This window comes from Leptinotarsa decemlineata, unplaced genomic scaffold (genome assembly GCF_025532065.1).
Source record: "Leptinotarsa decemlineata unplaced genomic scaffold, Ldec_3_MD MMD2_tig00026361_RagTag_RagTag, whole genome shotgun sequence".
NCBI classification, from domain to species: Eukaryota; Metazoa; Arthropoda; class Insecta; order Coleoptera; family Chrysomelidae; genus Leptinotarsa; species Leptinotarsa decemlineata.
Window position 1 is genome coordinate 8,196,360 of NW_027412704.1, and position 16,139 is coordinate 8,212,498.

The 16,139-nt window shown below is 32.8% G+C and overlaps 1 protein-coding gene and 1 long non-coding RNA gene across 7 annotated transcripts in view; one reads left to right on the forward strand and one right to left on the reverse strand.

Annotated features, from left to right (window-relative positions):
- Ptl (prothoraxless) overlaps nucleotides 1-16,139 on the reverse strand; it is a 491,222-nt gene that overhangs the window by 230,478 nt on the left and 244,605 nt on the right. The window lies entirely within an intron of this gene.
- LOC111507403 (uncharacterized) lies at nucleotides 3,575-9,921 on the forward strand. Its single transcript, XR_002722389.2, has 3 exons — nucleotides 3,575-3,734; nucleotides 5,991-6,238; nucleotides 9,481-9,921. It is a non-coding gene; the product is annotated as an uncharacterized lncRNA (long non-coding RNA).

Here is a 16,139-nt window from a genome sequence, read left to right on the forward strand (position 1 = left end):
GACTGGTAATTAGTCGTATTAGGAAAAGTTAGATGAAGTTCCAGAAATTCACATAAGTTTTCAGTACTTCTTGAACATTTACCACAAAGTAAACAAGTGAGGATTTTTCCAGCAAAAGATTTACAAACACAAGACGAGATGGGTTATACGGAATCATTCAGTCCAGAGCGGCTGGAAGTATTGATTTTGCTATTGTTTTGCTCACGAAGAGTATTCAACAAGAACCCCAAGAATTCGGAACAATCCTCTTGTTGTCCTAACGAGTATCTAGTGGACTTCAAAGACTCCAGGAAATCGGTTGGAGGGAAAGATGATACCTTCTTACGAAACTGCAGCTGCATGAACAGTTGTTTGAGTTTGATGAATAAGCAGGAAATATTCTCGTTCTCGTTCATCATTAAAACTTCGTTCTTGAAATTCTTCGTCATGAACAACACTTGTAAAATGCTATTCATGTAACAATTAACTTATAAAATTGATAACGATACCATCTGTCAAGTTAATGAATTGAATGACCTTGGCATTTATTCTGATCAAAAATTCACTTTTGTTTCACATACAGACCAAGCTGTTTCATCCTCCAGTCGAATTCTGGGCTACATAATGAGGATGCTGGAGAATTCAGTGATATAAAAGTAATAATCAAACTATTCTATATTATTATTTGAGATTCGAACTTGAATATGGGGCGATAATTCTCACATATAGCAAATTGAAGCTGTCCAAAAAAAGTTCTTGAAATTCTTTTTTTGCATTACCCCAAGGGAATAGACTATTATATCCTTTTGAACCGATTTGATACTATATCATTGAATACACGTCGAATCTTCATTACAGTCGCATTTTTATATAATTTTATGAATAAATATAATATGTTATAATTTTAATTTAGTATTTAACATGTGTGATATTAATGAAAGTTCTTTATCAAGGATTATATATTATATAGAACCTTTCATTTACAGATTTTTCTTATAATTTTCAATCGATTCATTGTGAAGACTAATTCATTTACAATATGTCAAATGAATCTAATTATGTTATTTTTTCAGCATATTTTCTTTGAAATTTCCTGTAATTGGGTGTACACCTGTTGAAAATAAAGGGCTAGGTATCTATAAATCTATCGCTGAATTTTTATTGGAAATGTTACGAATAGAGAGACATGGAATAGCAAAAACGCTAAAGAGAAGAATGAATTGAAGTGAAAAGAAGAAGGGAAACAGAAAAAAGAAGGTGAAGAGAACAAAAGATATCGTGAGAAAACTATCAGAAAAACATAAAACGAAAAAAAAGAATGTGGGAACAAGAACGATGATGGGAGGAGAAAAAGAACTAGTTGCTAAATCATATTTCGTAATAAGAAGGTTTCGGAAAAACAAGAGAACAGGTTTAGGTACAGTAGTCGAAGTATTTTTTTACATTTTTCAATGAATTGATTGAATTTATAACTTATAAAAGTAACAGAAAAGTATATTGTTCATCTTGGAAGCATTACAATGGTTGCTATACCCCGAATTCATGCTTTTTTACCTTTCTCACTCTATAATGAACAAACATTCATCCACGATTTTTGTTAGTAATCAATTTTGGAAATGTACTCGGTGTCTTACCGAAAACAAATTGCAAAAATATCATTTGAAACAAACTCTGCAGATACAGCCTTGTACAAACATTCAACTTTTGAAAGCCAGGAGCGATTAAAAAACCGTCTAACCAGATTTAGCGATTGTCATAGTTTTTAATGATAAATAAACTTCCAGAGAATGCAGTCTATGAACTAAAAAACCCCGCGATTTCCCCACGAACTGGTCTCTAATGAAAAATGTTTATTTCTTTTTGTAACCTCTGAAACCTGCCGGAATCGAAGATTTGTTTTCGATAAAAAAACGTGGAACAGTTTCGCCATAAATCAAGCTCAGAACGTATTATTAGCTCGGCCGAAGAGGCGGGTTCACGAATCATGAAGTAAAATCTGAAATTGGCCTCGTATTTAGAATTAGAAAATTATAAGGGCATACAAAAATTAGAGCAAGTTAATAAGCACATGTGGTCGATAAGACAATGAACCGTTGCAGTGAGAGGATTTTGAATTCTGGGGTACATTTCATTTATCAATTTCCTGTGGAAGTTGAAACGATAATACTCGTAAAAAAATTATGGTTAGGTTTTTCGAAACCATAACCATTGTTATCAATATTTTCAAATGATTTAGCTATATAAAATACATGATTAGGTACACTTTTTCCTCAGAAGAACAAAAACGTTGACTCTCGACGCCCGTTTCACCATCCAAGTTAACTTCATCAGGAGCCTTTTTATTTTGTAGTTTTTTTTCATTATGACAAATAACGAGAAGAATGATATGACTAGAAGACTGAATTATATTTGAGTTGAGTGATTGTACTAAAATTACAACACTTTACCCATAGATCTATTCGTGGAAGTTTTTGAATTCTGTAGATTTCAATATTTCTGTTGCAATGGATCTTTTTACAAACAAATTTTTAGGTTGGGAATGGGTAATTGTATGTCACCCCTTTGTGCAGATTTGTTCATGGCAGAACTACAAAATATATGCATTTTATTGTCTTTTTTAAAAAGATATGTTGACTATTTTGTTACTTCCATTCCAAAAAATAAACAAACTGAAATATTAGACACTTTTCATAGTTTTCATCCAAAACTAATATTTACTCTAGAAATGGAAGAAAACAATACGTTAGCATTTTTAGATACTGAAATAATCAAAGATGCAAATCAAATTTTAAAGGTAGACTGGTATCATAAACCAACTTTTTCTGAAAAAATGTTTAAATTATTTTTCGAAACATGATTTTCAAAGTAAAATCAACATTATAAGGAATTTGAAATCAAGAGCAATTGCCATTTTCAATTCTGAATTCCATAAAAAAATCTACAATTAATTGACAATTACCTGGAAAAAAATAATTTTCCTAGAGCCCTTATTAGAAAAATGATTAAAGAAAGAAGGTTCTCCTCCCAAAATACAGGGGTGAAACCCAAATATCACAAAATTCCATTTGTAGAAAAAGTATCTGTTAAACTTGGAATGCTACTCGGTACCGAAGAAATGAAAGTGGCCTTTTCAAATGAAAGCATTTTTCCTCGAAACAGAAAACTAAAGCACCACAAGAAATACAATCTAATATTGTGTACAAATTGAACTGTGGAAGCTGTCACAAATGATATGTTGGTCAAACCGGACGGTATCTTCAAATACGAGTTTTAGAACACATGAGAGACTCTAAGAAACTGAATATAAAAAACGCCACAGCTCTTGTTTTACATGAAAAAGAATAGGGACACACACATTTTTTATTTTGATCATTCAACTATTCTAGATGTTCAACCATATTTAGATATCAAAAAATTTTTGGGCAAAATGATACATATACGCAAATGCGATAGTATTAACACTAGAAGAGATGTCGATGGCCTTGATACTGCATACTTCAATTTGATACGTAAAATACCTGAATAATTTACACTTTTTTCATTCTTTTTCTTTCTGCCATTGATTAAAAAACAGACACCACCTTATCAGAATCACAGATAAAGCCATTCGTTTGTTTCATGTCGTTTTGTGTTGGTGTTGTCTCGAAAATTTGTTGTTGCAATGTTTTTTATTTTTATTTTTTAAATACGTGTCTAATATGTATTATAATCTTGTCAAAAATAGTATTATAATCAACACAAAAAACTACTTTTCGGTGAGTAATTTAATTAAGGCCTCCTCATTATTTCTTGCGAAATTGAAACGATAATAATTGTACAAGTTTTGTGGCAGGTATACTTATGAAAATTCATTGTTACAAAGCCCTGTAGAAAAATTCGATTAAATTCGAAACGTCGGCAAGAATACAATTGTTTTTTTAAGAAAAAATGTATCCTGTTACCCAACCAATTCCTTTTTCAGAAAAATTGTTGGATCGTATGACACTGTCAACATTTCGAATGTTTTTGGGCACGCCAAACACTTCATGCCTCTCACCAACAGACTTAAAAAAAAACGATTTATTTCCAACAGGAGTACCCAGTTACAGGGAATGCTATTATTACAAAGTATATATGAAATATATATTAAAAATAATGGAATATAGAAATGTATAAAAGTAAATGCTAAAACAAAGTATATATATATAAAATATTCGTATACGTAGAATTTCAAAAGAGGAAATGAAAAATTGAGTATATAACACAAACAGTTACAATTCATGCAATGTAGCAGTACTGACACAAATGTTATTTACAGTATTATTAAAAGTGATTGTGGATACGTGATACCAAGGCGTTCAGAGAGTAGAAATGAATATTGTAATGTTCACAGATTTCATTGAAGCTACTGCACATAAAATTCAATGCTGATCGTAGCATAATATTTGTGCGTGATGCTTCGCAATAGAATCTGCCAAACAGATAAAACTGGGAACGCATCAAAACGCATCAAAACATTAATGACGTCAATAAAAAAAGGCTATGAATCGGTAACATAGCCGTATACAGGGTGAAATTAGCAACACTGATAAAGAATATGTAAATGTTATATCGTGTTAAAAGCATAAACATCCATATTTTCTTTGCCGTTATTAGTACTTTGAGGGAGTGGATTATGTAATTTATATAATTATTTATAACAATAGCCGGTAATTAATGTAATGGGCAGATGGATGAGAAAAAATGTATCTTCTATTTTATCGTTTCTATTATTATCATATAATCTCTCACTTATCTTCAGTATAACTTGTTATGATATGATCTGATGATGAAAAGTGTGATTTGTTGAAGTAGGTACATCATTTCATAGTAATATAATCCTTATTATAATAATTTCATAGCATTTAACTGAATACTGATGAACTGACAAAGATTGGATATGATTGAAATCATATCCAACATAAGGATTATGACTTTAATTTAATGTTGAATAACTGATGAATACTTCTAGTTTGTATAACAAATCTAAAATCCCTATTGTTTCGGAGACCAGGTCATTTGACGACCTTCCTAGTAATCAAAAGACATCTTCATCAAAAACCTAGAGCTCTTAATTTAAAGAAAGCAGCGCTCTTTAAATGCAACCATTAATCTTAATGTGACTCACACCCATCAAGTTTTTGGTAATAATTGCAAGGCGGGTCCAGGTCAAAGAGGCCATCATCATAAAGGCTGTTCCATCTAAGGGTGGTACCTAAAAGAGGCGGAATGTCAGAAATAGTGAACATCCTACAAATTCACATTCTTTCATTACTAAGGAATGGTGGTCAGTAGTATTACTGCTAATAAAATGTGGGTCGAATATTAAATAATAACAGATGATATCTTCGATACCGAAAGTAAAAAAATACGTCAGAAACACATAATAAAAGGTTTTTCTTTATATCGATAAGAGGTTTTTCTATACATCGAAATTTTTCTGGATGGTTGAAAGTATCTTAAAATACGAGAGTAATTATAAATAAACTCTCATGGTATTTCTTATTATCACCAAATTGAATGGATAGTTGAAAGTGTCTTAAAATTAAAATTCTTCAACATTTCTAAAATGAATTGAAGGAAAATTGAAAAGAAGACATTCCAAATGATTTCGAAAACTTCAATTCCTATAATGTTATCCATTCTGGAAGCCTAAAAGTTGCTGCGTTAATAGGAATACAAAACTAGTCTATTTTCTGCTACAAAAACCTTTAAAACACCATAATTTTTTTTTATAAAGGCTGATGAATGACAAGGTACTTGTCATTCTTCTGGAGTGAATTCAATAATATGAATTCCTGTACTTGTATAGATTTTCAAACTTTTTTTCGAATGATAAACGAACCATCAAAAACATTCGATGACAGTTATTTATTACGTCTTGGCGTATACCTTGTTATACTCGTGGGGAACAAGTTTTATTTCAATTATAGTTGTAGCCAAGCAAATGAAATACACTATACACTGTTTTTATCTTATGCGAAAATTTATAGTTTTAGATAAATAAATATGACTTCTTGGTCGGTAATTGAGCGAGAGAGAATATACACAGAAAAAACAGCCCGAGTCGAGCTATTTGAACAATCAGCCATGAATGGAAGGTGTGCTGTCATATGTCGTCGGCTGCCAACACCCCTGCGACATTTGTATGGACACCATACGAGGTGCTGATTCGAGATACAGTGATGCACCATGGACGGAGAACCTGAAAAAACATTCACCTCGAGGAAACACGAAAATTGTAAGTAAGAGGAAGTGAAAAATCAAAGTTTAGTTTTCAAAACGTTGAAAATATAGAAGGGGAAATAAAAATTATTTTTTCGATAGGAAACTAACGATTTACTAAGACTTTCGTCCTCGCAGTAAACGCATACACCACTGATGATGTATGCCTCAGTAGCAGACGAAACGTTAATTACTCCATTCGACCACGACCAACTAGCCCTAATTTTTTCCCCTCAATGAAACAGTTCAATGATTTAGTTCGATTTTTTTGAAGTAGGTAAATTTCCAAAACCCACTTGCCATTGAAAATAACTCACAACTATGAAGTAATGAAATTACTTTTATTAATAGTCAGAAAAACTCTTGAGTTTATGAGGACTTACTTCAAAATATAAACTCAGGAAATAAGAAAGATTTCAATTGAGTAAAGTATTACAAGTATACATTTTCGAATGGATAATAATTATACTACTCATTACTAGGCAGGACTTATACATTAGATGATACTTTAAGTTTCTAGATATTACCAAATTCATAACTCTGGAAATCATTTTGATATCTGTTGGAAAAAGTAAAGAATGTTTATTTCTAAATTTTATTTTGAAGGGGCATGAATTTATGTAGGATAGGCTTCTCATTTTCATATTAATATATTTAAATCAATAACTAAGTATTTTATTAATGCAATTCTAAAACTGATAATGTCATTTCTCTTGAAAGTAATAACAGTCACACAACATTAAATATCTTACTCAATAACAATTGAAAACGTGGTTTGGCTCACAACAGTAATATTGAAAAATACATTTGTTGAAATATTAAGTAGTGCACAGGTTTAACGTGAATAATATTATGGCATCTAACATCATAATTGTTCAGTGGAAAATATACTATTTATTTTTCATCGACCTCTTTTTGGGTATTTCTTACCTTCCACAAGGCCAAAATCTGCCTCCGTCTTCAGAAATTGACAATAAAAATTCTAAGATATTTGCAGTTATTCCTTTTGATTATTTATTTCTTAATTTCTTCGACATATGTCGACAGATGTCGAAGAAGTTAAGAAATAAACAATCAAAAGCAATAACTGCAAATATTTTAGAATTTTTTTGACCATTTCTGAAGACGGAGGCCGATTTTGGCCTTCGAAACGTAAAGATTGTGTAAGGTAACAAACACCCAAAAAAGGTCGATAAGAAACTGATTTTTCTCCACGAAAAATGACTTTCGTTGAATACTATTTATTTCTGATAAATAGCGGCAAAAATACCTACTGTGAATCAAGTAAGATCAACTCTCGTTCCAATCCTTATAACTGAATTTCAGTTATAAGGATTGGGAGGAGAAAAAAATTATCCAGAACGAACCTCAATATCAGTCTCAATTCGAGCCAAACTTATTCTCCAAGTAATTTTTTCAGTTGAGTTGAAGATAAAAATTTTTTTTGCTTCGACCATTCTGGAATTTTCTCAAGTCGAACCCTCTTCATTCAAACAACATTTAATGGAATCCAATTAGTATTTCTTCAATATAAATGATGACATTTTCAGTTGAGTAAAATTTCATCAGAAGAAATAGAACGATTAAAAACATTAAAAATTCAAACATACCTGTTATGGCCTGGATAAATGTGTATCAAAATTACTAAGACAAAGATCGTAAATCGGTACAATAATAAAAATTTTACTGATTCCAATTTGTTTGTCTTTTTATCTGTTTGTTGCGTTATTCTCAAAAACGGCCCAATCCAATTTGGTACGGTTTTCACTATTAATTTGTTGAGTTTCTCTCAACATTTAGTGTTAAATTTATTAAAATCACTTCATGAATGAAAAATTATTCAACGAATCGCGTAAAATATGTGTTAAAACTTTGGTTACCTATCACTACGTCTTGTAAAGCAATATTCTTATGAAACAAAGCTGAGCAAATATATGAACATTATGTTCCTGGAAAGTCTGGAAAAACCCAAACTGTGCGCTTTCCTTCATTTTTCAAAATACTTTGCACTTTTGATATCACTGAAAATATTTACAGATATTTTCTCATGCAGAATGGAATATGAAAAAACATAATTGAGAGAAATATGTGAAATTCTTTCTTTCTTCATTTCTTTCATTCACCTTTCTGGCGTGAACAGAAGATGATCACTTTCACCTAGATAAGCTATTTGGTTTAATGTTTGACGGTAGAAAGCATATCAAGTTTTGTTGTAGAAAAAAGTATTATTTAGTAAAGTATGTGGTGGTTGAATTCAAATCATTACATATAATAAACGTTCAAATGATTTCTATCTGTGAAGAAATTTAAGAAAAACTGTTATCGGGGATATTTATTAAAGCAATAGAACACAAAATAGTGTTTTTTAAAATTCACGTCTGTTTGTATGTGCGTGCTAATCATTTAAAAAATGAACCGATTTGGTAGAAGTTTTCACTGTTGTCTTGTAGTAAGATGCACTTAGCTTTTGGTGTTTCATTTATTGAAATAGGTTTGTCAGATCAGAGAGAATCAGGTGAAATATTTGTTGGGAAAAAATACTATGAAAATACTGTTCAGTTGATTTGGATGAAACCGTGGTTAACTACTAAGTATTTTATAATTATAGGTAAATCGATTTTTCATAAATAGTTTGAATATGAGCAAATACATGAAATACATGAATACATGAAATTTGGTTGTTAGAAAATCTGGAAAGTCACATCTGTACCTATTTGGAAATTCTTCAGTAAATCATTATTTTAAAGTATATTTCTGTTTTCTGGTATAAAACATATTTTGTTTAATATCCCTCACGAACGCCTATGAGACATGGCAGGTTCACTTCTAGTTCATTATCATAATAATACCACAGATGCGTGGGTAAACATAATAAATTATCAACCACTACAAATGTCTTCTGGCTTCTTATATGTCGGTTACGTTCCCGCAAATTGCAACATATAATTTTAACTGTTATTCAATAGGCTAATTATAATCATCTTACTGTTTACCCTAATGACTGCGTTTCAAATTGAAGTTTCGAAATTATTCAACAAATCACCACGAAGGAAGTTATTTCCGTTGAATATGGTGCTCATTTAAGCAAAAACTGCCCACATGGGTTGATATAAAAAAAACCTGGAAATTGCAGGTATATTGATTATGACAATATTTTGGGGCTCATTATGCCTACTTACGAATGGGCAAAATTCAAATCAAAACAGTTGTTTCTCAATTTACAGTTAATTGGAATTAATCACGTTTTTTCTTTTACAGTTTCATGACGGTAAGAGCTATAGGATGGACCACGAGATGAGCTTGGAAAGTTGGTAGTTCATAGTTCACTCAGAGAAGAAGAGACAGAATTATATAGCAAATTCATTCTCCTCAGAACAGTAATTTTCAGGAGGTGTTCCTCACGGAATATAAACTGGGCCATTGTTACAGTAACTGCAAAAGCAAAAATAATTCGGACCGCCAGTGCTTTGGCAGTTAGAATTTGCAACAAATTTCAAGTGATCACGATGATATCCATACCTACTACCAGATGAATCAGTTTTTCATCAGGAACTGCAAATTATTATAGTTGTGGATACCGCATACATTTCTACTAAAGTAAGCTCCTACAGAGCTAGGCAAAGAAAGACAAAACACAAGCACTACAGGAAAATCCTTAAGGCCCTCTCGGAGCGGTGCCTGTGCGAAAGTAGCGATTCACATTGGATTTGAATCGCTAGAGATTGAATCCATTTGGAAAAACGTTCTTAGGAAGTTTATTTCGTATAAACGCAGTTCTCCAGATGAAAGAGCTCCTGCAACAGTGGAGCACTTGAACACCTCCCGTGAAAGAATATATAGAAGAGAGACAAATCTTCAACCTTTCTTCGATGTTCCAGGCTATCAAGGATGCACGTGATGTTCTCGTCTCCAATCAGGCGGATGGCTCTTTCATGGATGGAATCCAGCAACTTCAGGGTATGCTTTGGGGTAGAGCTCCATACATGAGAGCAATACTCCAAAGAAGGTCTAATCTGAGCTTTATAAAGCATCAAAAATTGTTGAGGTGTGTATAGTTTTTTGGTTCGGAACAGTGTTCCAAGCTATTGAGAAGCAGCCTTTGCAATTCCAGCGACATGATTGTGCCAAGATATATTAGTGTCCATTTTAACCCCCAACAAACTTATCGAAGCAGAAAGCGGAATTGTCTGACCTGACATTATTATTTCCGGTTCGGAGACATTTATCTTCGTGATAATGTCATTATTTTCATAACAGCTATTACACTCTTCCAACTTATCAGAACGCGGTTATCAACCACAACCCATATCTACCAACTATTCGCATTCACTTTCAATGTATCTCGCTGGCGACGAGATTATACTCAAACTACCATACCAAACGTCCCGCGTTCAACTCCTCAACACATAACTTTTTTTATAACGTATTACCTACTATGTCTGCCGCTTATTCTGAATTATTCCACAGAAAATTCAAATCTCCCGCCACGATGTTCTGAGATGCAGAAACCTGCGCTCTGATGTGACAGTTTGAGGATGATACGTGACAATGATTCGCCGCTGGGACACCACAATTTGATTGGATGCTTGGCAACCTGGCTGGTGTGATGACGTCACCGTCTATCTGTCTCGCTCAATCCGGGGGACTATACCTCTACAACACCAATGCCTGGGTTTTAGTGGCATTGAGTTGAACCTGGTTACTTTCACCCCAATTCAAAATCACTTCTAGTACCTCATAGCAATAGCATTGTTCTAAATACATTGGAATATAATTGCCAGTCTATGAAGATGTTGTTTGAAATGAAAGAACATTTTGAATAAATCGAGGTAAAAATATGAAATACTGATGATAATAATAGTGATATACAGTGTGTCAATTTTAAAACTAACGATGAGCTATATCTCACGAACGAAAGCTGATATCGAAAAATGCTTGAAACTGTTTCTAGGATAGTGAGGGGGAATAAAGTGTCATGAAAGAGAACTCACCTCCGTCAACACCCTAGGCTCCGCCCACCAAAACACAAAAAGTTTAAATTGCAAACCCCTACTTGTGATACATCTTTGAAAATATTATAAAAAATGCTATCCAATGGTATAAATAGTAATTGCACAGGGTGAAGCAATAATTGTGAAACTTTGGCTTAAATGTAATATTTAATGAGGTTTTTGTTGAACAACAAATTTATTAAAAATGTCAATTAAGTAAATGTTCAAGGAGGGTTCCGTTGGTTTGTAAACAATAATACAGCCTATTGTCAAAGTCTGCACGAACTTTAATATCAGCAGGCTTACTAAGACTTTTTTATTTGTAATGCTACCTCCCGGACTATTATTTTAAAAGATAAGTGCCCGTCGATACTATTTTTGTTAAATAAAAACTTAATTTGCCGTTTCTGCAAAACAAGTTGGAAAGATCTGTTTTTTGGTTCTGTCAGAGTCAATAATTTTTAGTTTGTTTGAGACTTTTGAATGTCATTAGTTTTCATCATAGTACGATCTGTACTGTCATTCAGCTGTAGTTGTCACGATGGTTCACAGTATACCTGAGCGCGTGGAGATAATTTTCATATTTGCCTCCCAGAACCAATGCTATTCAAAAACAGCTCAAATATTTCATGAAAGGCATCTGGACAAAAATGTAAGTCACGTGTACGTCCGCGATTTATTTGAAAAGTTTAGAGAAACAGGGTCAGTGCAAAATAAAAAAAATGCCCCAAGATTACTGAATGAAGCAACCCAAATTGAGGTCCCTGGAAATTTTGCAATGGAGCCTACTGCATCAACACGTCAAGTATCTGCAGTGACAGGACTTTCACATGAGTCGGTTAAAAAGGTGTTGAAATTACATCACCCGTACAAAACACATTCTTCAAGAACTAGGCGATGATGATCCAGACCGACGAATTGAGTTTCGTGAACTCATGACTGAAAGAATTCGCGTTGAACCGAGAATGTTGAAAAATATTCGTTACAGTGATGAATGTACTTTTATGCTGAATGATAATGTAAATAAACAAAACTGTCGGTACTGGAGTGATGCCAACCCGCATCGATTCAGAGAAAGTCACACTCGATACCCTGAAAAACTGAATGTTTGGGCAGGAATATTAGGCGATGCTATAATTGGTCCCTTGTTCATACCAGGCAATTTAAGTGGCGATATTTATCTCGATATGCTGGAAAACACCATCGAACCTTTAATTGTGCATGAATTAGAGAACCAAAGGGACTAAGGCAACCTAGTTGTAGACGAAGATTTGCTGCACTTCCAACAAGATGGAGCACCTCCTCACTATGCAGCTCCAGTTGGGCACTGGTTGGATACTAATTATCCGAACAAATGGATTGGAAGGAGAGGTCCCATTGAGTGGCCACCGAGGTCACCAGACTTGGCGCCACCTGACTTTTTTCTGTGGGGTCACCTCACGTCAGTTGTTGATAAAACTCAATCTGCGTCACTTGGGGAATTGCGAGAAAGAGTTACGCAAGCATGTCGCGCCATTACTAGAACAACATTTGCTAAAGTTCGTGCAGAATTTGAAAATAGGCTGTATTATTGTTTACAAAACAACGGAATCCATTTTGAACATTTACTTAATCGACATTTTTAATAAATTTGCAGTTCAATAAAAACCTCATTATATATTCCATTCAAGCCAAAGTTTCACAATTATTGCTTCACCCTGTACAATTACTATTTATACCATTAGTTAGCATTTTTTATAGTCTTTTCAATGATGTATCACATATAGGGGTTTGCAATTTGAACTTTTTGTATTTTGGTGGGTAGAGCTTATAGGGGGTTGATGGGGATGAGTTCTCTTTCATGTCACTTTAGTTCTCCTTACTATCCTAGAAACATTTTCAAGCATTTTTTGATATCAGCTTTCGTTCGTGAGATATAGCCCATTGTAAGTTTTAAAATTGACACACTGTATATTGGTTTATGTTCCAATGTTTATCGGCAAGTCAAATAATAGTCCAACATAGTGTTAGAAGTAATATAGTTGTTAGTAAGTACCAATATCAATATCTTTTTCATTATTTTACCACCGTATACTTTCCTACAAACTTGAGGAGAAATGTGGAAATGAATTTATGTCTGTTTGTCTATCTATTAGGGAGGTTTTGCTTTCGCTCTTAGCACAAATACGATAATGATAACCGCATTCAAAAATTCTTGAAGGCTGTAACATCTACTAAAAAAAGCTTTGATTCACTGTAAAAACCTTGGAACCCAGTCTATAGGTGATTTAAGTAACAATCTGCTGCTGAAAAGCAAAAAGTATCTACAGTGAGTGAGGAATGAATAATTCGGATCTCATTTGAAAAATTAATTTTTTTATGTTTCATAATGAATTGACGTAGTAATCAAATTACTTCCTCGGAATAATTTAAACTCAAAACATCTCAAGAACCATGTTCATGAATTATTAGTTTGAAATTTTACTATATAACACCCCGGATTAGTTTGACTATTTGTGTTTCCATTTTTAATGTCCATTGTTTCTGTTCCATAGTGTGAAAGATTTGACAGAGCAAATAAATAATGTTAATGAGTTATTTAATTCAGATCCGCTCTTCCGTAACGATGATTTTTCTCATGTCTTCCCCTCATTCGTCAAATTCTTATCTCAGAAAATGTGGTAGCCATACTGCGTAACAGATAAAGAATAATTATTTGGCATACAAGTTATATTATTATTTATATTTGAATTTCAGAAAAATATAGCAGCATCTTCAATTTTTTCTATTATGTGGAAGGGTACCGAAAAGTTAGCTGTTGAAGATGTTTGTATGAATTTAAACTGATTTGAAATAAATTTCCCTTTTTGACTAATTTTCTTTTGAATATACTAAATTACTCTATGAATATTTATGATTGAACGAATTGACTTACAACATAAAGCCCTACCTACACGTAAAAAACCAATAAAAAATATACTGGCAATGCTCTCAATATGAAACATTAGCAGTGAACGTATAAATTATCTCAAACTTTCTACATAAAAACAATAAAATATTTCAAATACAAATACACCTATTTGAATCTTGAACTTGAAGAGATATCGTATTTCGTAATATTTTTCCAAGGGAGTAACCGGCTAGTTATTCTGATTTGACACCACTTTCCTTTTTTAGCGAAATTCCAAGCTGGAAGTTTTCGTAACAAGTTTTACTAGGAAGCGTGGAAAAAACATGACGAAAATTTACGTGTTTGGTTTTGCAAAAATTATTTCGATGACTAATCATAAGTTTACTTCAATTAGGTGAAAGACTAGTGGAAAGAATATCGATTCTATATGGAATGCCCGCAGCTAAATAGTAGGAAAATAATATTCGGTCACAAAGTACTAACATTTTGTAGCATTATTAGATGAATATCAAATAGATTCGCTATCATCTACTTTGATGTTGATTTTTTATTTCAGCTGCCACCACAAAAATTGGTGATAGATGATCAGTATTGCACAATATGCAGTTATTTATGCCTATTCGGCCACTTTAATCAACTGCGCCAATTTTTTTCAAAAGCGTTCATGAGTGTTTATGAGTTGTATGAGCGAAATTATACAAGGTAACGCTTATTGCCTGGAAGAAATACGTTATATATGTATTAACGGATTCAGATAATGGGCATAGGTGACTTGAAAATTACATATTTTCAGACAAGAGCATGGGCATTCTAAAAACATCTTGAATCTCTTTCGATAATTCACCAACCGTTAGATGCTTTAAAAACTCCTTATGGGTACATCAAATTTGAAACTATTTCACCACTAATTAGTTGAAAGTCCACCTTCAAGCAACGCCACTGTCCTCGCTCTGCGGATGTTTCTCGAACTGCAGATCTTGATATGAGCAATCAGATAGCGCTTTACAGGGTGTCGTTAGAACACCGCTCTGTCCATTGTGCTGTCCACCATATCAGGAATTTGTAGATGATATGGGAGCAAGAAAGAATAGCTGAGAACAAGTCTTGCTCAGGTGCAAATAAAAGATATTCATCGTACTTTGCATATGCCCGCTCGACTTGTCTAGATGTCTTTCTATCCGAGAGGACGACTGGAATCCTGGTATGTCCTTTTAACGATCTCCAACGCAAATTTTCATTTCTTATATAGTTTGATTCATGTTCACATGTTGATTCAAAATTTGTTGAGATGTTCTGAAGTATATATTCTCTAGTAACGATTTTTTTAAATAACTCATTCTTCAAAAGATATACCATGGATAGTAAAATTAAAAAAAAAAACATAAAATTCTTATGAAACACGAAATAAGTGATACTCTACGCGTTGGAGAGCCTCGTTTGTTTTTGATATTCATCATTTGTATTCTTTTGATTATGATGAGTACTAATTACATTCTGTTGGTTTCTTTATTCATCTTATACATCATTCGTATGATAGAAATAAGCAAATTATAAGTCAAATCATATTAGCTACATATATTGTTAAAAGTAACAGTACATTATATAAATTAATAGAAGTTAAACCATTCCGTAAACTTTAGGTTATTGAGATTAGTTAGACAAGTTAACAACAACAGGAATCTAGATGCCTATGAGAGTGTAGAAATAAATAAACATAATAATATTATGAATAACGATGGTGGACCAATAAAATAACATTTCAATTATTAGATTTATCTGATTATTACATAAGGACAATTTGTAAAATTAATTTAAGACTAGTAGATAAGGCAATATTGTGAAACTAATGCAAGACACTTAACACTTAAGACGCAGGTACCTAGAAGAGATATCTATGGAATAAATTATAATAACATTATAATTATATTCAGTTTGATCTTTCTCTTGAAGATGATCATTTGGTGATCGAAACACGTGTCGAGGTGTTAGAATGACGGTTTGGTGTTGGAAAAAGTAATATTAATTACTTCACCAAA